General features: G+C 38.0%; 1 protein-coding gene across 5 annotated transcripts in view; it reads left to right on the forward strand.

Annotated features, from left to right (window-relative positions):
- OPHN1 (oligophrenin 1) overlaps positions 1–25,403 on the forward strand; it is a 627,113-nt gene that overhangs the window by 510,617 nt on the left and 91,093 nt on the right. The gene's annotated exons all lie outside the window — the stretch shown is intronic.

Here is a 25,403-nt window from a genome sequence, read left to right on the forward strand (position 1 = left end):
TCTTTACATCTGTGTCTCTTTTGCTCTCTCGCATATAGGATCATAGTTGCCATCTTTCTAAATTCCATATATATGTGTGTTAATATACTGTATTGGTGTTTTTCTTTCTGACTTACTTCACTCTGTATAATAGCCAGCCTTTTCACTCTCCTCTTTCACCTTCCTCAAGAGGCTCTTTAGTTCCTCTTCACTTTCTGCCATTAGGGTGGTATCATCTGCATATCAGAGGTTGTTAATGTTTCTCTTGGCAATCTTAATTCCAGATTATGATTCATCCAGCCCAGCATTTTGCATGATGTACTGTGCATATAATTTAAATAAGCCAGGGGACAATATACATCCTTGACATAGTCCTTTCCCAATTTGAACCAGTCCATTGTTCCATGTCCAGTTCTAACTTGCTTCCTTACCTGCATACTGGTTTCTCAAGAGGCAGGTAAGGTGGTCTGGCATTCCCATTTCTTTAAGAATTTTCCACAGTTGTGATCCACAGTCAAAGGCTTTCATGTAATAGTCAATGAAGCACAAGTAGATGTTTTTCTGGAATGCTCTTGCTTTTTCTGTTATCCAACGGATGTTGGCAAATTGGTCTCTGATTCCTCTGCCTTTTCTAAATCCATCTTGTACATCTGGAATTTCTTGGTTCACATACTGTTGAGGCCTAGCTTGAAGGATTTTGAGCATTACCTTGCTAGCATATGAAATGAGCGTAATTGTATGATTGTTTGAACATTCTTTGGCATTGCCTTTCTTTGGGATTGAAATGAACACTGACCTTTTTCAGTCCTGTGGCCATTGTTGAGTTTTCCAAATTTTCTGGCATATTGAGTAAAGCACTTTAACAGCATCATCTTTTAGAATTTGAAATAACTCAAGTGGAATTCTATCACCTCCACTAGCTCTGTTCTTAGTAATTCTTCCTAAGGCCCACTTGTTTTCACATTCTAGAACAGGGTGTAGTGAGGAGCCTCAACTCCTACTTTTGCCTATCAGTAACAAGAATTCTTTCCTTCCCATGGGGATGTAGAGGGAAAGTTGAAAATCTGGATTTCCAGTCATCCTGGTAATAATAAGATAGTGCTTCTCCTGTCAGAGACGCTGTCAGAGGAGGCCTGCTCTAACAGAAAGTATAAGTAAAAACAAGATTCTCATAATTCTCAAAATGTACAGACTTCAGTTGAAAATTATTTTCCATACCAAGAACCAGGAAGATCTCAATATGAATGAGAAAAGATCTCCAATAGCAACACAGATGACAGATGATATAGTTGTTAATTATCTGATAAGAGTTTTAAAGCACCCAGCATAAAAATGCTTTAATAAGCAATTAGGAATACATTTGAAACAAATGGAAGGCTTGTTCCTTGGAAGGAAAGGTGTTGATAGGTGAACGGTGTTAGGTGCCTGATCTCTAAAGATTTAGCTTCGGGACCAGGGACCAGGCTTAATCATTCAGAGCTTTTGTGTGGCAGAAGTTTTATTACAGTGAAAAAGGACAGAGAAAGCTTCTGACATAGACATTAGAAAGGGGACAGAGAGTGCCCCACTTGCTAGTCTTATCAAGGTCTTATATAGTTTTACCAGATTCACTCCCACAACATCAGATCAGATCAGTCACTCAGTCGTGTCCGACTCTTTTGCGACCCCATGAAATGCAGCATGCCAGGCCTCCCTGTCCATCACCAACTCCCGGAGTTCACTCAGACTCACATCCATTGAGTCAGTGATGCCATCCAGCCATCTCATCCTCTATCGTCCCCTTCTCCTCTTGCCCCCAATCCCTCCCAGCATCAGAGTTTCTTCCAATGAGTCAACTCTTCACATCAGGGGGCCAAAGTACTGGAGTTTCAGCTTTAGCATCATTCCTTCCAAAGAAATCCCAGGGCTGATCTCCTTCAGAATGGACTGGTTGGATCTCCTTGCAGTCCAAGGGACTCTCAAGAGTCTTCTCCAACACCACAGTTCAAAAGCATCAATTCTTTGGCGCTCAGCCTTCTTCACAGTCCAACTCTCACATCCATACATGACCACAGGAAAAACCATAGCCTTGACTAGATGAACCTTTGTTGGCAATGTCTCTGCTTTTTAATATGATGTCTAGGTTGGTCATAACTTTCCTTCCAAGGAGTAAGCCTCTTTTAATTTCATGGCTGCAGTCACCATCTGCAGTGATTTTGGAGCCCAGAAAAATAAAGTCTGACACTGTTTCCACTGTTTCCCAATCTATTTCCCATGAAGTGATGGGACCGGATGCCATGATCTTCGTTTTCTGAATGTTGAGCTTTAAGCCAACTTTTTCACTCTCCTCTTTCACTTTCATCAAGAGGCTTTTTAGTTCCTCTTCACTTTCTGCCATAAGGGTGGTGTCATCTGCATATCTGAGGTTATTGATATTTCTCCTGGCAATCTTGATTCCAGCTTGTGCTTCTTCCAGCCCAGCGTTTCTCATGATGTACTCTGCATATGAGTTAAATAAGCAGGGTAACAATATATAGCCTTGATGTACTCCTTTTCCTGTTTGGAACCAGTCTGTTGTTCCATGTCCAGTTCTAACTGTTGCTTCCTGACCTGCATACAGATTTCTCAAGAGGCAGATCAGGTGGTCTGCTATTCCCATCTCTTTCAGAATTTTCCACAGTTTATTGTGATCCACACAGTCAAAGGCTTTAACATAGTCAATAAAGCAGAAATAGATGTTTTTCTGGAACTCTCTTGCTTTTTCCATAATCCAGCAGATGTTGGCAATTTGATCTCTGGTTCCTCTTCCTTTTCTAAAACCAGCTTGAACATCAGGAAGTTCATGGTTCACATATTGCTGAAGCCTGGCTTGGAGAATTTTGAGCATTACTTTACTAGCGTGTGAGATGAGTGCAGTTGTGTGGTAGTTTGAGCATTCTTTGCCTTGCCTTTCTTTGGGATTGGAATGAAAACTGACTTTTCCAGTCCTGTGGCCACTGCTGAGTTTTCCAAATTTGCTGGCATATTGAGTGCAGCACTTTCACAGCATCATCTTTCAGGATTTCAAATAGCTCAACTGGGATTCTATCACCTCCACTAGCTTTGTTCGTAGTGATGCTTTCTAAGGCCCGCTTGACTTCACATTCCAGGATGTCTATCTCTAGGTCAGTGATCACACCATCGTGATTATCTGGGTCTTGAAGATCTTTTTTGTACAGTTCTTCTGTGTATTCTTGCCATCTCTTCTTAATATCTTCTGCTTCTATTAGGTCCATGCCATTTCTGTCCTTTATCGAGCCCATCTTTGCATGAAATGTTCCTTTGGATTCTCTGATTTTCTTGAAGAGATCTCTAATCTTTCCCATTCTGTTGTTCTGGGGTCCAGCCCTGGTGGATCCAGGGAATTTGAAGCGGGGACGGCGTCGGCAAAGATCAGGAAACAATTGCTTAATTAAACGTTAATTAAGTATATAAAGAGTGGTTAAATAAGGATAGCTCAGTGAGAAAATTTAGTGGAGAAAAGAGGCTGAAATAAGGATAGCTCAGTGAGGAAATTCAGTGGAGAAAAGAGGCTGAATAATTCAGCCAGAAGGTGAGAGAAAGAACGACATGAGGAGACCAAGTTTCAGTGAACAAGGCCCGCACTTTATTTTCCAAAGTAGTTTTTATACCTTAAGTTATGCATAGAGGATAATGGGGGAAGGGTTAGAGTCATGCAGTAAGCCAGGCTTTCTTCCTGCAAACTTATCATATGAAATATTTAGGTGATTTGCATCATCTTCTGGCCGGGAGGCCTGTTAACATTTTAAGACCCTTTCTTCCGAAAACTTATTTTTCTCTAAAGGTGATTAGTCAGGTACCACCCTCCAAAAGCATTAGATAAATTTGCATTCCTACAGGGCAAAGGTGTGGTGGGCTATAACAAGAAAAAGAATTGACTCAAGGGTCCAAGGTTACAAACATTAAAGCTACTACTTACACCAATTATATTAATCAATACACTGCCAGGGACACAGCAGGTAAGGGATATGGAAACTTAGCAGCAAACATTGGCCCAACAAGTGAAAAACCCTTCACCAATACAATTTCTAATCAATCTTTCAACTGCTCAAAGGAATCTGTATTTAGACAGTTTAGAGCATCTCATGCCTCTCACAGTTGGGAGGCTCTAAGCAATCACGTGTGGCCGGAAAAACCTATTCACGCAGGCTAGAGGACTTCCAAAGGAGTTTGTAGGTTGAAACACTATCACACCCAGGAACTTTATTAACTGGAGCTGAAAGTTAACTCTTTTTTTTTTTTTTTTTTTTAGAGAGAGGTAGTGGGGGACAGCCCCCCATAAAGTCATAGGTGTAGGTGAGAGCACAAAGCAGAAAGTAGGCAGACTCTGGTTTTGGGGGTAGATGCTCGAGGATTTCCAGGGGGACTCCTGAGGTTCAATCCTGCCTTTGCATATGCCGAGCCTCCTTCCTCATGACCTTTGCCACGGGTGGAGCTCCTGCTCCCAGCACTGTTGTTTTCCTCTATTTCTTTGCATTGATCCCTGAGGAAGGCTTTCTTATCTCTTCTTGCTATTCTTTGGAACTCTGCATTTGGATGTTTATATCTTTCCTTTTCTCCTTTGCTTTTCACTTCTCTTCTTTTCACAGCTATTTGTAAGGCCTCCCCAGACAGCCATTTTGCTTTTTTGCATTTCTTTTCCATGGGGATGGTCTTGATCCCTGTCTTCTGTACAATGTCACGAACCTCATTCCATAGTTCATCAGACACTCTGTCTATCAGATCTCGTCCCTTAAATCTATTTCTCACTTCCGCTGTATAATCATAAGGGATTTGATTTAGGTCATACCTGAATGGTCTAGTGGTTTTCCCTACTTTCTTCAATTTAAGTCTGAATTTGGCAATAAGGAGTTCATGGTCTGAGCCACAGTCAACTCCTGGTCTTGTTTTTGCTGACTGTATAGAGTTTCTCCATCTTTGGCTGCAAAGAATATAATCAATCTGATTTCGGTGTTGAGCATCTGATGATGTCCATGTATAGAGTCTTCCCTTGTGTTGCTGGAAGAGGGTGTTAGCTATGACCAGTGCATTTTCTTGGCAAAACTCTATTAGTCTTTGCCCTGCTTCATTCTGTATTCCAAGGCCAAATTTGCCTGTTACTCCAGGTGTTTCTTAACTTCCTACTTTTGCATTCCAGTCCCCTATAATGAAAAGGACATCTTTTTTGGGTGTTAGTTCTATAAGGTCTTGTAGGTCTTCATAGAACCGTTCAACTTCAGCTTCTTCAGCATTACTGGTTGGGGTATAGACTTGGATTACTGTGATATTGAATGGTTTGCCTTGGAAAGAAACAGAGATCATTCTGTTGTTTTTGAGATTGCATCCAAGTACTGCATTTCGGACTCTTTTGTTGACCATGATGGCTACTGCATTTCTTCTGAGGTATTCCTGCCTGCAGTAGTAGATATAATGGTCATCTGAGTTAAATTCACCCATTCCAGTCCGTTTGAGTTTGCTGATTCCTAGAATGTCGACATTCACTCTTGCCATCTCTTGTTTGACCACTTCCAATTTGCCTTGATTCATGGACCTGACATTCCAGGTTCCTATGCAATATTGCTCTACAGCATCGGACCTTGCTTCTATCACCAGTCACATCCACAGCTGGGTATTCTTTTTGCTTTGGCTCCATCCCTTCATTCTTTCTGGAGATATAAAATAACAAGATTAGTCAGAAGGTTCTTGTTAGGAGAAACATGTCCTCGAGCAAGATACATTGTTATATAATCATTAGCACAGAGCTTGAGGAAAAACGTACCCTTGAGCAAGATCAGTTGTTCTGTTGTGTAATCATTGGCTCTAGGCTTAAAGAAAGTTAGTCTTAAAAGACTGTTGTCATAACAGCTCAGAATTTAAGAAAAAATTCTTATGGACTAAGTGTCCTTTCTCCTCCTTGAGATCCCTGGACCCCTCCCTCCTTGAGAACTCTTTGATCAACCCACCTAAGAATTAGCTCTCTCAGTATGACCTAGACAGCGTATTAAAATGCAGAGACATCACTTTGCTGACAAAGCTCTGTATAATCAAAGCTGTGGTTTTTCCAGTAGTCGTGTACAGATGTTAGAGTTGGACCTTAAGAAGACTGGACACCAAAGAATTGATACTTTCTAATTGTGGTGCTGGAGAAGACTCTTGAGGGTTGCTTGGACTGCAAGGAGACCAAACCCATCAGTCCTAAAGAAATCAACTCTGAATATTCATTCACTGGAAGGACTGATGCTGAAGCTCCAATACTTTGACCATCTGAAGCAAAAAGCAGACTCATTGGAAAATACCCTGATGCTGGGAAACCACCAATTCAATGGACATGATTTGGAGCAAACTTAGGGAGATAGTGAAGGACAAGGAACCCTGGCATGCTGCATTCCATGGGTCACAAAGAGTTGGACACAACTTAGTGACTGAATAACAGTGGAAAATTTTGAAGAGAAATACAAAGACTCAGCAAAGGAACAGAAGATATAAATCAGAATCAATTGAAAATATAGAATGGGAATATGCATTGAATGAAATTTTCAGATTCAGTGAATGGACTAAACAATACAATAGAAAAGACAGGAAACAGAAACAGGGAACTTTTTGAATAACAGAAATTATGCTATCCAAACAACAGACAATTATGAAAATTTGTTACAGCAGACGTGTTCTAAAAGCGAGGTTCCCAGGTGGTACTAGTGGCAAAGAAGCTGATAACCCTAGTCATATCATGGCAAAACACTTGTTAATTATATTACAACTGATTCCTTATAAATCAGATCACTTTCTAACAGAGCCGCTAGCTGTAGTGGTACTGGTTGAAAAATATCATGTTGATATGTGTTAGCTGCTCCTTGCCACTTTTAGCAAAGTCTTGTGAAAGAGACACACTTAAGCTGATTTAAGTGGTAACTTTGTGGAAGCAGCTTCAACAGGAGATAACCAAGTGCCCCTCAAACTTTCTCAAGCCAGCCCTTTTGAAAATTTTCAGTTAGACAGTGGTAGCCAGACCAGCACCAAAGATCAGGTTGTTTCAGATAGCTTCAGGGTAACTGCCATTAAGATAAGAGAGAGGGGGCATAAACAATACAGATGCAAATAAGTGAATAATTAAAGTTTTAAAGTGTAAAAACTATTTCTCTGATATTGAGAAAAGTTAAAGATTAGGTATATCCAAAAACTCTCTGCTCCCCCCCCAAAAAAAAAAATCAATGAGAAAACTGTCAAAATTGTCAACTTCATGTTTTCTAGGACTCTGGAAAATAAAGGTTTGTAGCAGTCTGGGGATGGACTTCCAAGGTGGTTCAGTGGTAAGGAAAAAAAAAAAAAAATCACCCACCTGCCAGTGCAGGAAACATGAGACATAGGTGTGATCCCTGGGTCAGAGGAGGACATGGCAACCCAGTACAGTATTCTTACCTAGAGAATCCCATGGACAGAGGAGCCTGGTGGGCTACAGTCCATAGGGTCACAAAGAATCAGACATGACTCAAGTTACTGAGGACACACACATGCATCCTGAAAGAATGACTAAAGAAAGTTCTCTAAACAGAAAGGGCACAATAAAAGAAGGGATTTTGGGATAGCAGGACAGAATAAAAAACAACAGAAAGAGCAAAATTGTGGATACATTTAATAGATTTTTCTTCTCCCCTTGAGTTTTCTCAATTATGATTGATGCTTAAAGCATAAAATAAATTTTTCCAACTTCATTGAGATAAAGCAAAATTATAATGTGATCTGATATGAGTCTCAGTGTATGTGAAGAAAATACTTGACAGTTGTATTATAATAGATGGAACATAAAGAACATCAAGTGAAAAGAGATTTGTACATTTCACCAAACACATGAAATGTTGACACTTAGTAGCCTGTAAGTTATCTATGTAAGTATAATACCTAAAGTAACCACTAACAGCCTATATAAAAAGATGCACTCAGAAACCCTATAGATATATGAAATTGGAATTCTAAGAAATGTTCAAGAAAACATAGCAATCCTAAATAGTTGTGCACGAAATAATCAAAGCAGCTTCAAATTACATGAAGCAAAAACTTTTAGAACTGAAAGAAGAAAGAAAAAAATCCATAATTAAACTTTAACAACCTCCTCTCCTAACAACTGAAAATGCAATTATACAGAAAATCAGAAATGATTTAGAAGTCAAGAGCACCATCAAACAACAGGATCTGATCAATATTTATGGACACTATACCCAACAATAGCAGAATATACATTATTTTCAAGTGACCATGGAACATATAACAAGATAGACAATATCCTAGTCTATAAAACAAGCTTCAATTTTTTAAAATTGAAATCATGCATGATTTCTCTGGCTGCAATGGAATCAAACTAGAAATCAATAACAGAAAGGCAACATGAAGCTTGGCAGAAAAAATGGTGATGGTAGAAAATCTAACTTCCTTGTCCCCTCATATTGATCAATGATTGGATAGCTATCCATGAACAAAGATCTCTAGGAGGCTTCTATAGTCTACTTAAGAAGTTTTAGAAACATGTTAGAAGAACAAAAACAACAAAAAAGAGAATAATTTCACAAAAAAGAGAAGGAAGAAATTGCATTTTGATTGCATCATCCCCATCCTTCAAGTCAGCATTGTTTGTGCCAAGAAAGAACTTCCCAGCTAGGAGTTCCTTTTGCCAGGAAGGAAAGAGGGAGTTGAGTGACCAGCTTCTCCAGCTTTTCATGGCACTATGTAAAGGTCCTACTTTGGTTTCATACTATTCAGACCAGCAAAGCAGAAATGTATACAGCTGACTGGGAACAAAGAAGAAAAGCAGAGGCTGTTATTAGCAGACATGCAGTGGGACTGATCAAACTCCACAGAGACCTGCTCTTCAGACAAAACTCAGAAGATTTCATCATCGATGAAGCCAGTGGTCAGCACAGCTGCTGTGGACCCCTTACAGATCTCACCAGCTTTCTCCTCACAGGTATTCATGTTCCCTAATGCCAGCCAACTGAGTCAGTCTCCACTCTCTCTACCCACTCACCCCTGATGAGTCCAGGAACCACACTGGCAGCCATCCAAAGTGTCTGCAGCTGCACAAGTGTGAAACACAAGCTACCTGAGACCCTCCTCACCCCACTGGAGCCCAGGAGCCATGCCTACAGCCAGTATGGGCCTGCAGCTGTCTGAATAGGGCTGGTTTAGTACACCAGCCTACAGACCCTAGGGTCCCCACTGCCACTGTGCCCACATTTGGAGCTAGCCTACCCATTTGTGCCCCTGCATTCCACTGGCCTGATCCTCGTCTTTGGCCTCCACCATAATGCACACATCCTGGGGGAAAGGCATGCAGCCATGGATGACAACTGCTTGTGGTCCTGAATCAAACTCTGCCTCTGTCACTGGCCAGCATCACTGTGCCCAGCTGTAACTTGCCTTTCTGGCTATATACCTGCATACCAGAAGCCCAGCTCAAATCACCAGCTGCTACTGCAGCATGCATGCCTGGGGCGAGGGGTTGGGGGAAGCGGGGTGTATACAGCTGCAGGAATGTACACCAATATCCAGGAACTCTACCACTACTTATGGGCTCAGATCAGGCTATGTACGCCTTCTGTCACTGGCCAACACAATAGCACCCACCCTTCCATCTGTGAGCGTGCATATCTCTAACCTGAACTCTGTCACAAGCCTCCACTGAAGTGTGCATACTTGGGGGGAGAGTGTGCAGCCATAGGAGATCATTCTGACGTCTAGGGCCTCTACAGCTATCAGTGAGCTCATAGTTGGCCCTGACCTTTGCAATTTGCCCTTGTTCTCACCGCTATACGTGTCTGTCTGCAATTAGCCCTTGCTTATAAACAAGCACCTGCAACTGGTCCCTTTAGCTGAGTGTGTGTACACCAGCAACTCCACCCATCACTGCTGACTGCTCTGGTCCCTAGCTATTGGGCCTGGAGGTTCCACTTAGGATGCCAATAATCCTTGCAGCTACTGTTGACCCCCCACAGTACCCACCAAGCACCATGGAGTTGATGATACTGTGGACCCCAGTAGCTTGAGTCAAAGAGACATCATGCCCCCACAGTGCCTGATGCGCTCCTAAACTTAGCACACTATACTACAAGACTGGGGGTCATAACACAACCCTGCATGCCTCCACTCACAGGTGAAAGGCTTCCTTTACCAAAGTCAATCCATAAAGTCTGGAAGATATGACTGCTTCTTCAGATGAGCAGACACCTAAGAAAGGCTACATGGGATTATGAAGAATTTGAGAAACATGTCTCCACCAAAAGAATATGGTAAACCTCTAACAGTTGGCCCCAAAGAAATGGAGACCAGGAATTGCCTGACAAAGAATTCCAAATAATTGTTCTACAGTGACCAGAGAGTTATAAGAGAAAACAGACAAATGTTTTATCAAATCAGGAAAACAAAATGAGAAGTTCAATAAAGAGATGTAAAACAAAAAAGAAACAGATTTTGAGGCTAAAGAATATAATGACTAACAAATTCAATCAGGACCTGATAGAATTCAATCAGAATTCAATCAACAGCAGACTTGAATATGTAGAAGAGAGAATTAACGAACTAGAAGACAGACTAATTGAAATTATATAATCAGAGAACAAAAAGAAAAAAAATGTAAAAAATAATGAAGAAAGCCTACAGGACTTATGAATGAATATCAACAAAAATAATGTACTAATGATTGGAGTCTCGGAAAGAGAAATGGATTTAAAGTTTATTAAAATTAATAATGGCTAAGAACTTCCTACACCTGGGGCAAGATTTCTATATCCACGATCATGAAGCTAATAGATCACCTCAAAATTTCAATCCACAGCAATATCCTCCAAGATACATAATAATAAAACTGTCTAAAACTGAAGATAAAGATTTTTTTTTTGACTGGAAAAAATAGTTTATTTGGGGTCTTAGGAGACACAGCTTTGGGTAAAAATTAAAGAGTATTCTGGGGAAGAGAAAGTTAGGAACTTATAAAGACAAAATTAGCTACAAAGATGTTCACTGTTTTCTAGTGAGAAGTGTGACTGACTCTAATACAAATCAGGAAATATTTGCTGTTAAGGCATCACAGGTTATTTTAGGGTAGGCGTCTGAGAAGTAGATAGGCTGTCCTAAGTTATTTTAGAGTAAAGGTCTAAGAAGTATCTTGAGTTTCTGGCAGATGTTCTGAATGACTTCATTAAGAAAACAAGTGGTCAAAAAGTCAGATTCTATCCAGGCTGAGATGTATTAATACATAAGCCACACTTACTTTATGGCCTCCCAGCTCCATTTTAGAGAGCTCTCTGAGTAATGCTAACTTAATTTTGATTTTTCTTTCATAATATCCAGGAGCATTTTCTATCTGAAGTGTTTACAAAAGGAGGACTACAATATTTCCTTGTTACATCAGTGGTTCACCATTGGTTCTCCTGGTTCTCATTGGTTTTATTGGTTCACCTGGTTCTCCCACATTGCAGTCAGATTCCTTACCATCTAAGCCACCAGGGAAACCCATTTTGCATGGGAGTGAACTTAAATTGCTAGTGTAAAATAGACTTTTGTATATAAGATGTTTTATGTAAAATTCATAGTAACCACAAAACAAAGACTTTCAGTAGATTCACAAAAGATAAAGAGAAGGGAATCAACACACACCACAATGGAAAATCATCAGTTTACAAAGGAAGGCAGCAAAGAAAGGAAGAAAGAAAAATAGAAGTAGAAAACAGCCAGAAAACTATAAGATGGCATTAGTTAAGTCCTTAGGGCTTCCCAGGTGGCTCAGCAATAAAGAATCTGCCTTCAGTGCTGGAGACACAGAAAACATGGGTTTGATCCCTGGGTCAGAAAGATTCCCTGGAGGAAGGCTTGGCAACCCACTCCAGTATTCTTGCCTGGAGAATCCCATGGACAGAGGAACCTGGTGGGCTGCAGTCCATGGGGTTGCAAAGAGTAGCACATGACTGAAGCGACTGAGCACACACAAAGTTAAGTGCTTACCTATTAATAATTACTCTGAATGAGTAGTAGATAGAATTCTTCAATCAAAAGACATAGAGTGGCTGAATGGATTAAAAAAAAACAACAACAACAACCAACCATATGCTGACTCGAAAAGATTTACTTCAGCTTTAAGGACACACATAGGCTCAAAGTGAAAAGAGGATAAAAGACATTCCATGCCAATAGGAACCAAAAGAAAGCATGGATGACTTATATTAATATCAGACAAAACAGACTTTAACCAAAAATGGTAACAAAAGACAAAGATGGTCGTTATATAATAATAAGATCAATTCATCAAGAATATATAACAATTATGAATAAATTTGTACCCTAGATTGGAGTGCCTAAATATCTTTTTTAAAAATTTGAGCACCTAAATATTTTAAGCAAACACTAAGAAATCTGAAGTGAGGCATAGACAAAAATACAACAGTAAAGGACCTTAATACCTCCCTTTCAACAATGGATATATCATCCATGCAGAAAATAAACAAGGAAATGTTGAACTTGAACCATACTTTAGGCCAAATGGAACTAACAGACATACATATGCATAGCTTGCATGTATTGTGGGTTCAGTTCCAAACCACTGTAATGAAGTGAATATTGTAATAGAGTGAGTCACACAAACTTTTTCTTTCCCAATGCATATGTTATGTTTATAGTATAGTGCAGTCCATTATGTGTATGATAACATTATGTCTAAAAAACAACATGCACACTTTAATTTACAAATTATTTATTGCTTAAAAATGCTAACCATCATCTGAGCCTTCAGGAAGTTGTAATCTTTTTGCTGGTGGAGGATCTTGCCTCAGCGGTGATGGCAAATCTTCCATCGGTGGGTCGCTGAAGGTTGGAGTGGCTGTGGCAATTTCTTAACATAAGACAACAATGGAGTTTGTCACATCAATTGACTGTTCCTTTAATGAATGATTTCTCTGCAGCATGAAATGCTGTTTGATAGCACTTTACCCACAGTAGAATGTCTTTCAAAGCTGGAATCAATCTTCTCAAGACCAGCCACTGCTTCATCAACTAAGCTTATTTGTAATGTTCTAAATCCTTTTTGTCATTTCAACAATCTTCATAGAATCTTCACCAAGAGTAGATTCCCTCTTCAGAAATTACTTTCTTTGCTCATCCATAAGAAGTAATTCACCATTCATTACAGTTTTATCATGATATTGTAGCAATCCAGTCACATCTTCTGGCTCCACTTCTAATTTTAGTTACCTTGCTATTTCTATCACATCTGCAGTTCCTCCTCCACTGAAGTGTTGAACCCCTCAGAGTTATCCATGAGGGTTGGAATCAACTTCTTTCAAACTCCTGTTAATATTGATATTTTGACCTCTTCTCATGAATCACAAATGTTCTTATTGGCATCTAGAGTGGTGAATTCTTTTCAGAATGTTTTCATTTACTTTGCATGGATCCATCAGAGCAATCACTGTCTATGTCAGTTATAACCTCATAAAGTGTTTTTCTTAAATCATGAGACTTAAAAGTTGAAATTACTCTTTAATCCATGGGCAGCACAATGAATGTTGTGTTAGCAGGCATGAAAACATTAATGTCATTGTACATTCTCCATCAGAGCTCTAGGGTGACTAGGCACACTGTTGATGAGCAGTAACATTTTGAGAGAAACCTTTTTGTCTGAGCAGTAGGTTTTAACAGTAGGCTTAAAATATTCAGTAAACTATGTTGTAAACAGATGTGCTGTCATCCAGGATATGTTCCATTTGAAGAGCCCAAGCAGAGTAGATTTAGCATAATTCTTAAGAGCCTGGATTTTGAGAATGGTAAATGAACACTGACTTCAACTTAAAGTCACCATCTGCATTCACCCATAACAAGAGAATCAGCTTGTATTTTGAAGCTTCAAAGCCAGGCACTGACTTTTCCTCTCTAGCTGTGAAAATTCTAGATGGCATTTTCTTCCAATAAAAAACTGTCTTGGTTATATTGAAAATCTGTTGTTTAGCGTAACCACCTTCATTATCTCAGCTAGATCTTTTGAATAAGTTGCTGCAGCTTCTACATCAGCACTTTCTTTTTCACTGTACCCTTTTATGTTATGGAGACAGTTTCTTCCCTGAAACCTCACAAACCAACCTCTGGTAGCTTCAGACTTCTATAATTTTCTCACCTCTCTTACATTCACAGAATTGAAGAGTTAGTATCTTGCTTTGGATTAGGCTTTGGCTGAAGGGAATGTTGTGGCTGGTTTGATCTTCTATCTAAGCCACTAAAACTTTCTCCATATCAGCAGTAAGGCTGTTTCAACTTCCTTTTTTTTTTTTTACTTATTTTTTATGTTTAATTTTCATTGAAGTATAGTTGATGTATAATACTATATAACTTACAGATATATTATATAGTGGTTCACAATTTTTAATAGTTATGCTCCATTTATTGTTATGATAAAATATTGGCTAATTCCCTGTACAGAACAATATATGCTTGTAATTTATTTTATACATAATAGTTTGTACCTCTTAATCCCCTTATCCTCCTTGCTTCTTTCTCCCACTGGTTATCACTAATTTGTTCTCTGTATCTGTGAGTTTGCTTCTCTTTTTGTTATATTCACTAGTTTGTTTATTTTTTAGATTTCACATAAAGTGACATCATACAATATTTGTCTTTCTTTGTCTGACTTATTTCGCTCCAAACATAATACCCTCCAAGTCCATTTGTGTTGCTGCAAATGGCAAAATTTTATTCTTTTTATTGCTGATTAATATTCCATTGTGTATGTGTATATATATATATATATATATGTATATATGTATATGTATACACACACACATATATATATATATATATATCACATTTATCCATTCATCTCTTGATGGACACTTATGTTGTTTCTATATCTTGGCTATTGTCAATAATACTGCTATGAATGTTGGGGTATGTATATCTTTTCAAATTAGTGTTCTTTGTTTTTGTTGGATATATATCCAGGAGTGGAATTGCTGGATCCATTATCAATCCTGAGAAAGAAGAGCAAAGCTGGAGGCACCATGCTAATTGATTTCAAACTATACTATTTAAACAAACTATAGTAAACAATACACTATGGCATTGGCGTAGAACTAGACACATAGACAAATGGAACTGAATCAAAAGCCCAGAGATACCCTTCTGTACATACAGTTAACTAGTATCTGAAAGAATACTCATTGGGGATAGGATAGTTTTTTCCATAAATAGTGTTGGGAAAGCTAGATTACCACATGCATAAGAGTGAAATTTGAACCCCATCTTAAACTTTACTCAAAATGGATTAAATACTTAAACATAAGATCTGAAACTGTAGATATATGAGAAGAAAACATAAGGAAAATGTTCTTTGACATTGATATTGTATTTATTTCCTGTAAAGCATAAGTAACAAAAGAAGAAACAAATAAATGGAACTACATCAAACTAAAAACTTCTGCACAGCAAAAGAAAAAATAAAAAGAAACAGACAATGAAATGAAAAGGCAACATAAAGAATGGGAAAGATTGTTTGCAAACCATATATTGGGTAAGGGGTTAATAACTAAAATATATTAAGAACTCATATAACTCATTATTTAAAACAAAAAGCCCTATTGAAAAGTGGGCAAAGGAACTGAATAGACAGTTTTCCAAAGAATACATACAAGTGAACAACAGGTATATGAAAAGATATTCAGCATCAGTAATCGGTGAAATGCAAATCAAAACCACAGTGTGATATCACTTCACACCAGTTAGAATGACTGTTATCAAAAAGGCAAGAGATAACAGGTGTTAGCCCTGATGCTGGGAAAGATTGAAGGCAGGAAGAGAAGGGATGAGAGAAGATGACATGGTTGGATGGCATCACTGACTCAATGGACATGAGTTTGAGCAAGCTCCAGGAGCTGGTGATGGACAGGGAAGCCTGGGGTGCTGCAGACCATGGGGTTGCAGAGTTGGACACAACTGAGCAACTGAACTGACTGACTGAACAAGTGTTACCAAGGATGTAGAGAAAAGGGGAACACTTGTGCACTGTTAGTGGGAGTGTAAAATTGGTACAGCCACTATGGAAAATAGTATGGTGATTCCTCAAAAATTAAAAATAAAACTACCATATGATCCACCAATCTCACTCCTGGGTTTATATCCAAAGGAAATAGAAACTGATTTTTAAGGGATATCCACACCCACATGTTCACAGCATAATTCACAATAGCAAGATACAAAAACAATCAAAGTGTCCATCACAGATGAATGAAGAAGTTGTGAGATTATGAGATTATAAATAGTATGAGTGAAAAAAGGTGTTGTGAGATTAAATATAACATATATAGACATGAAAAAGAAAGAAATTCTGCTGCTTTGCAATAACTGGGTGACCCTTCAGGACATTATGCTAAGTGAAATTAATAAGACAGAGAACAACAAATGCCATTTGATATCAATTATTTGTGGAATCTAAAAAAACCAAACTCAGAGAAATAGAGTGGTGATTACCAGGAACTGGAAGGTAAGGGAAATGGGGAAATACTGTCAAGGAGTACAGGCTTCCAGTTACAAGAGTAATAAGTTCTGGGCATCTAATGTATAGCATGGTGATTGTGGTCAGTAATACTTTATTATATACTGGAAAGTTGCCAAGACAGTAGATCTTATATGTTCTAACCACAAAAAGAAATGGTAATGCTATGGGGGTAATCATTTGTAGCATACAGTGTATCAGATCAGCAGACTGTACACCTTAAGCTTCCACAATGTTATATGTCAATTATAATTCATAAAGCTAGAAAAAAAGAAGCAAAATGTGAAGATTCTCCAAACACTTAAATATTAAACACACTCTTCAATAATGCATGAGTAAATAAGGAAGTTTCAAGAGAAATAAGAATAACACTGAACTGAATGACAGTATAAATATATCTCAATGTATGGAAAACAACTAAATCATTTGTTGAGAGGCATACTCATAGGATTGAATGCTTACCTTAGAAAAGAGGAAAAGTCTAAATCAATAAACCAAAATGTCACTTCAGAAACTTAGAAAAATAAGAGCAACATAGTAGAAAGAAGGAAATAAATATAACTAAAGAAGATACAAGTTTTAAAAATCCCTGGAATTGAAAACAGAGAAACAATACAGAAAAATCAATGAGTAACTCACTCATAAGAGTAACACTCATAAGAGAAACAATATCTAAAAATCAATAAAATTAATAATTTTTTAGAAGGCTAAAGAAGCAGAATGGAAGAAGCAAAGGAAGTGAGTGAACACAAACCACCAATGTCAGGAACAAAGTGGAAGGTATCATACCAATCGTGTGAATCTGGAAAGGATAATAAAGGAATAATATGAACAGTTCTATACACATAACTTTGGTAACTTAGATGATATGGATGAGTTCCTTAAAAAGTAAGAAGTACTACAACTCACTCAATATGAAATAAATCATTTGAATAGCCCTAAAACTACTAAGCATATTGAGATCATATTTAAATAATCTCTGAAAAAGAAATCATTAGGCCTGGATTGTTTTACTGGTGAATTATACCAAGAATTTAAAGAAAAATTAGCATACTACTACTACTAAGTCTCTTCAGTCGTGCCCGACTCTGTGCAACCCCACAGACGGCAGCCCACCAGGCTCCCCCATCCCTGGGATTCTCCAGGCAGGAATACTGGAGTGGGTTGCCATTTCCTTCTCCAATGCATGAAAGTGAAAAGTGGAAGTGAAGTTGCTCAGTCGTGTCAGACTCTTAGCGACCCCATGGACTGCAGCCCACCAGGCTCCTCCACCCATGGGATTTTCCAGGTGAGAGTACTGGAGTGGGGTGCCATTGCCTTTATACAAAATATCTCCTGGAAAACAGAATAGGAGAAAACACTTCCCAACTCATTGTATAAAGGCAGTATTTGTCTGACACCAAAACCAGAAATAAAAATGATACAGAGAAAAGAAAGTTATAGAAAATTATAGACTAATAATATCCCTCATCAATATAAGTGCAAATTACGTTAACAAACAGTTTGAAGATAGAATTCATAAAAACTAAAAAACCATAACTGTACACCATGATAAAATGGAGTTTATTCCAGGAATGCAAGGTGGTTCAGTTGATTTTAAAATAAATCATTTTACATATTAACAGGCTAAAGAAGCAAAATCACAAAAACATGTTAGTTACATAAATTTATGCAAAATATGTACTTGAAAAAATTACCACACATTTGTAAACACACACACACACAAAAAAAAAACCTCAACAACCTAGGAATAGGGAATAATCACCTCAGCTTGGTAAAGAACATCTTAAAGAAAACCCTGTAGCTAACATCATACTTAATGGTGATCTGTTGAATACTTTTTATTTAAGATTGAGAATAACATGAGAATGCTTGCTCTTGTCACTGCTATTCATTATAGTAAAGGAATTTAAGGGAAAGGGTGGGAGAGGGATAAATTAGGAATTTGAGATTAACATATGCACATTATAGGACAGAGAACTATACTCAATATTTTGAGTATATATATATATATATATATGTATATATATATATATACACATACACACACACACACACATATATATGAAATTGAATCACTTTGTGGTATACCTGAAATTAGCACAATGTAAATCAACTATAATTCGATTTAAAAAATGAAGTAACTTTAGAAAGTAAAAAAGAAAAAAAGAAAAGGAAATAAAACATAGTTTGGATAGGAGGAAATATAACTCTCTACCTGCCAATGACGTGATTGTCTGCATAGAAAATTCTAAGGAGGATATTAAAAAAAAAAAAAAAAACTTCCAGAAATAATAAGGTAGTTTATCAAGGTTACAGGATACAAGGCCAACATGCAAAACTCAATTGAATTTTTATACTAGCAATGAACATGTGAAAAATGAAATTAAAAAGCAGTGCCATTCATAATCTCTCAAAACAATTGAAATGCTTAAGTATATGTCTAATAAAACATTTACAGGATTTATATGCTGAAAATTATAGAATGTTAATAAAAGAAGTTTAAGAAAACGTAAACTAAAAGACGTAAGGAGTAGAAAACTCAATGTAGTGAAGACTGTCATTTCTTTCCAAATATATTTAAGGTATTAATATGAAAACCCCAGCAAGATTTTTTGCAGATAGAGATAAGGTTATACTGACATATGTATATATACATACATGCATATATATATGTATATACACACACACAATATAGAGTATGCATATATATGTATACACACACATACATCCATGTACACAGAGGAACTAGAAGAGCTAACACAATTTTTAAAATAAAAAAATGGGGAGATATTATTAATGTTTATTATATTGCTTCAGAAATCAAACAGTCTGAAATTGGCAGATGGATAGACACATACATCAATGTAAGAGAACAGTCTATAAATAGCCTCATAGTTCAGTTCAGTCACTCAGTCGTGTCCGACTCTTTATGACCCCATGAACCGCAGCATGCCAGGCCTCCCTGTCCATCACCAACTCCCGGAGTTTACCCAAACTCATGTCCAATGAGTCGGTGATGCCATCTAATCATCTCATCCTCTGTTGTACCCACTTCTCCTGCCTTCAATCTTTCCCAGCATCATGGTCTTTTCAAATGAGTCAGGCTCTTTGAATCAGGTGGCCAAAATATTGGAGTTTCAGTTTCAACATCAGTCCTTCCAATGAAGACCCAGGACTGATTTCCTTTAGAATGGACTGGTTGGATCTCCTTGCAGTCCAAGGGACTCTCAAGAGTCTTCTCCATCACGACAGTTCAAAAGCATCAATTCTTCTGTGCTCAGCTTTTTTTATAGTCCAACTCTCACATCAATACATGACTACTGGAAAAACAATAGCTTTGACCAGATGGACCTTTGTTGACAAAGTAATGTCTCTGCTTTTTAATATGCTATCTAGATTGGTCATAACTTTCCTTCCAAGGAGTAAGCGACTTTTAATTTCATTGCTGCAATTACCATCTGCAGTGATTTAAAGTCAGCCACTGTTTCCACTGTTTCCCCAACTATTTGCCATGAAATGATGGGACCAGATGCCATGATCTTAGTTTTCTGAATGTTGAGCTTTAAGCCAGCTTTTTGACTCTCCTCTTTCACTTTCATCAAGAGGCTCTTTACTTCTTCTTCACTTTCTGCCATAAGAGTGGTGTCATCTGCATATCTGAGGTTACTGATATTTCTCCTGGCAATCTTGATTCCAGCTTGTGCTTCCTCCAACCCAGTGTTTCTCATGATATACTCTGTGTATGAGTTAAATAAGCAGGGTGACAATATACAGGCTTGACATACTCCTTTTCCTATTTGGAACCAGTCTCTTGTTCCATATCCAGTTCTAAGTGTTGCTTCCTGACTTGCATACAGGTTTCTCAAGAGGCAGGTCAGGTGCTCCGGTATTCCCATCTCTTGACTTTTCCACAGTTTATTGTGATCCACACAGTCAAAGGCTTTAGCATAGCCAATAAAGCAGAAATAGATGTTTTTCTGGAACTCTCTTGCTTTTTCAATGATCCAGCAGATGTTGGCAATTTGATCTCTGGTTCCTCTGCCTTTTCTAAAACCAGCTTGAACATCTGGAAGTTCACGGTTCACCTATTGCTGAAGCTAGGCTTGGAGAATTTTGAGCATTACTTTACTAGTGTGTGAGATGAGTGCAATTGTGCAGTAGTTTGGGCATTCATTGGCATTGCTTTCTTTGGGATTGGAATAAAAACTGACTTTTCCAGTCCTGTGGCCACTGCTGAGTTTTCCAAATTTGCTGGCATATTGAGTGCAGCACTTTCACAGCATCATCTTTCAGGATTTGAAACAGCTCAACTGGAATGCCATCACCTTCACTAGCTTTGTATGTAGTGATGCTTCCTAAGGCCCACTTGAGTTCACATTCCAGGATGTCTGGCTCTAGGTGAGTAGTTACACCAACGTGATTATCTGGGTCATGAAGATCTTTGTTGTATAGTTCTTCTGTGTATTCTTGCCACCTCTTCTTAATATCTTCTGCTTCTGTTAGGTCCATAGCATTTCTGTCCTTTATCAAGCCCATCTTTGCATGAAATGTTCCCTTGGTATCTCTAATTTTCTTGAAGAGATCTCGTCTTTCCTATTCTGTTGTTTTCCTCTATTTCTTTGCAGTGATCATTGAGGAAGGCTTTCTTATCTCTCCTTCCTATTCTTTGGAACTCTGTGTTCAAATGGGTATATCTTTCCTTTTCTCCTTTGCTTTTCGCTTCTCTTCTTTTCACAGCTATTTGTGAAGCCCCCTCAGACAGCTATTTTGGTCCTTTGCATTTCTTTTTCTTGGGGATGGTCTTGATCTCTGTCTTCTGTAAAATGTCATGAACCTCTGTCCATAGTTCATCAGGCACTCTGTCTATCTGATCTAATCCCTTAAATCTATTTCTCACTTCCACTGTATCGTCATAAGGGATTTGAGTTCCAGAAAAACATCTATTTCTGCTTTATTGGCTATGCTAAAGCCTTTGACTGTGTGGATCACAATAAACTGTGGAAAAGTCAAGAGATGGGAATACCGGAGCACCTGACCTGCCTCTTGAGAAACCTGTGTGCAAGTCAGGAAGCAACACTTAGAACTGGATATGGAACAAGAGACTGGTTCCAAATAGGAAAAGGAGTATGTCAAGCCTGTATATTGTCACCCTGCTTATTTAACTCATACACAGAGTATATCATGAGAAACACTGGGTTGGAGGAAGCACAAGCTGGAATCAAGATTGCCAGGAGAAATATCAGTAACCTCAGATATACAGATGACACCACTCTTATGGCAGAAAGTGAAGAAGAAGTAAAGAGCCTCTTGATGAAAGTGAAAGAGGAGAGTCAAAAAGCTGGCTTAAAGCTCAACATTCAGAAAACTAAGATCATGGCATCTGGTCCCATCATTTCATGGCAAATAGTTGGGGAAACAGTGGAAACAGTGGCTGACTTTAAATCACTGCAGATGGTAATTGCAGCAATGAAATTAAAAGTCGCTTACTCCTTGGAAGGAAAGTTATGACCAATCTAGATAGCATATTAAAAAGCAGAGACATTACTTTGTCAACAAAGGTCCATCTGGTCAAAGCTATTGTTTTTCCAGTAGTCATGTATTGATGTGAGAGTTGGACTATAAAAAAAGCTGGTCTAGTAGTTTTCCCCATTTTCTTCAAGTCTGAATTTGGCAATAAGCAGTTCATGATCTGAGCTGCAGTCAGCTCCTGGTCTTGTTTTTGCTGACTATATAGAGCTTCTCCATCTTTGGCTGCAAAGAATATAATCAGTTTGATTTTTGTGTTGACCATCTGGTGATGTCCATGTGTAGAGTCTTCTCTTGTGTTGTTGGAAGAGGGTGTTTGCTATGACCAGTGCATCCTCCTGTCAGAACTCTATTAGCCTTTGCCCTGCTTCCTTCTGTACTCCAAGGCCAAATTTGCCTGTTACTCCAGGTATCTCTTGACTTCCTACTTTTGCATTCCAGTCCCCTATAATGAAAAGGACATCTTTTTTGGGTGTTAGTTCTAAAAGGTCTTGTAGGTTTTCATAGAACCGTTCAACTTCAGCTTCTTCAGTGTTACTGGTCAGGGCATAGACTTGGATTACTGTGATATTGAATGGTTTGCCTTGGAAACGAACAGAGATCATTCTGTCATTTTTGAGATTGCATCCAAGTACTGCATTTCAGACTCTCTTGTTGACTATGATGGCTACTCCATTTCTTCTAAGGGATTCCTTCCCACAGTAGTAGATGTAATGGTCTACTAGACTAAATCTGATAGACAGTTTGCCTGATGAACTATGGAAGGAGGTTCGTGACATTGTACAGGAGACAAGGATCAAGACCATCCTCAAGAAAAAGAAATGCAAAAAAAACAAATAGCCTAATAAAGTATGGCCAAATTGTTTTTGAAAAAGGTACAAAAGCATTTAGAAGGAGGCAGTATAATCTTCAATAAAGGATGGTGGGGCAACAAAAGTGAACATTGACCTAAAACTCACATCTTATGGAAAAATTAACTTAAAATCAGCATACATATAAATGCAAAACTATTCAACTTTTTAAGATAATATAAGAGGAAATATGTGGACCTATTGAAGAGTTTTATTGAGCAGATTTTTGTGTTTACACAAAAGCACAAAGTATTAAAGAAATACATTAATAAATTGAACTTCATCAAAATAAAAACATTTGCTCTGTAAATTACCCTATTATAAAGATTAAAAAAAAAAAAAACAATCTACCAACTTGGAGAAAATATTTACAAACCATGTGTCTTATAAAGGACTCATAACTAGAATATTAGCTCAGCTGATAAAGAATCTGTCTGCAATACAGGAGACTCTGGTTGTATTCCTGGGTCAGGAAAATCTCCTGGAGGAGAGCATGGCAACCCACTTGAGTATTCTTGCCTGGAGACTATCCATGGACAGAGGAGCCTGGTGGGCTACAGTCCATGGGGTCACAAAGAGTCAGACATGAATGAGCGACTAAGCACAACTAGAATATACAAAAAACTCTCAAAATTCAATGGTAGAAAAAAATCAGACAATCCAATTATAAAATGAGAAAAAGATGTGAAAAAGATAAATGTATGACAAATAAACACATGAAAAGATGTTCAAGATCACTAGCCATTAGGGAAATGCAAATTAAGGTATGTCCCTTAAACAGTTAAAAAATAGTGATAATACCAAATGCTGACCAGGATATACAGAAACTGGAGCTCTCCTATACTTCTGGTGAGAACAAATTGATTCTGGAAAAGTTCATAAGTTTCTTTGAAAAGAAAATATGTACTTACTCTACAACCCATCATTTTATACTCCAGGGCATTTAATTCAATGAAATGAGAACATGTTCACACAAAACTTCTACAGATGTGTACATAGCATTTTTACTTGTAATAACCAAAAACTGAATATAACCCAGATTGTCCTTCAATGGATATATGATTAACAAATTACAGTAATTCATATTCTAGAATACTATTCAGTAGTAAAAAAAAAATAGTGAATTTTTTTTCTTGTTGTTGAGTTTTATTTTTTTAATTTAAATTTATTTATTTTAATTAGAGGCTAATTACTTTACAATATTGTATTGGTTTTGCCTTTTTGATGCACACAACAACTTTGATGCAACTCAACGGAATTATACTGAGTGAAAAAGCCTATCTCAAAGAGACACATACTGCATAATTCCACTCAGCATTCTCAAAATGAAAAACTTCTAGAGATGAAAAACAGGTTGGTGGTTGCCAGTGTTTAGGTGAAGGTAGAGTTGGAGGGTGGCGAGTATGACTATAAAGTGGTAGTATGAAAGAGATATTTGAGATAATGGAATGGTGTGTTGACTGTGGTGGTGGTTACATGAACCTACACGTGTGATAAAATGGTAGAGCACTATTTATACACATTGTGCTAATGTTATTTTCCTAGTTTAGACATTGTACTATAGTTATATAGGATGTCCCCTTTTGGGGGAAACTGGGTGAGTGGAATGTGCAACCTCTCTGTACTATCTTTGCAACTTACTGTAAATCTATTTTATTTCAAAATAAAAATTTAGAAAATGTAAACCAACTCAAATTTATATTTATTGAGTTTAATAAAGTATATTATAAAAAATTTAAATGAAAACCTCATATGGAATGCTTTCTATTATATACTCAAAACAGCAGAGTGCAGAAATGTATCTATATTATGATACCCTTATGTAATGAAGATAGGGATATAAGAAAATATAAATGGATTAGTTTATTGTGAAAGAGATTTATTTACAGGACAGGTAAACCAGAACCTAATGAATTGGTTACCTATAGGTGTTCAGCCGGAGATGGAAATGGCAACCCACTCCAGTGTTCTTGCCTGGAGAATCCCATGGACAGCAGGGCCTGGTGGGCTGCAGTCTATGGGGTTGCAAAGAGTCGGACACAACTAAGCAACTCACACACACACACACACACACACACAGGGGTTCAGCAGGTATGGGGTGGTAACGATGAGATAATGACAGTAGTACAGCATGAATGAGAGAGGAGCAACTCTTTGAATGTACTTTTTCCTCATCAGTCAGTTCAGTCGCTCAGTTGTGTCCGACTCTGCAACCCCATGGACTGCAGCACGCCAGGCTTCCCCATACATCACCAACTCCTGGAGCTTACTCAAACTCATGTTCATAGAGTCAGTGATACCATCCAACAATCACATCCTCTGTTGTCCCCTTCTCCTCCCACCTTCAATCTTTCCCAGCATCAGGGTCTTTTCCAATGAGTCAGTTCTTCACATCAGGTGGCCAAAGTATTGGAGTTTCAGCTTCAGCATCAGACCTTCCAGTGAATATTCAGGACTGATTTCCTTTAGGATGGACCAGTTGGACCTCCTTGCAGTCCCAGGGACTC

The sequence above is a fragment of the Bos taurus genome, chromosome X, assembly GCF_002263795.3.
Source record: "Bos taurus isolate L1 Dominette 01449 registration number 42190680 breed Hereford chromosome X, ARS-UCD2.0, whole genome shotgun sequence".
In the NCBI taxonomy this organism is placed as follows: domain Eukaryota; kingdom Metazoa; phylum Chordata; class Mammalia; order Artiodactyla; family Bovidae; genus Bos; species Bos taurus.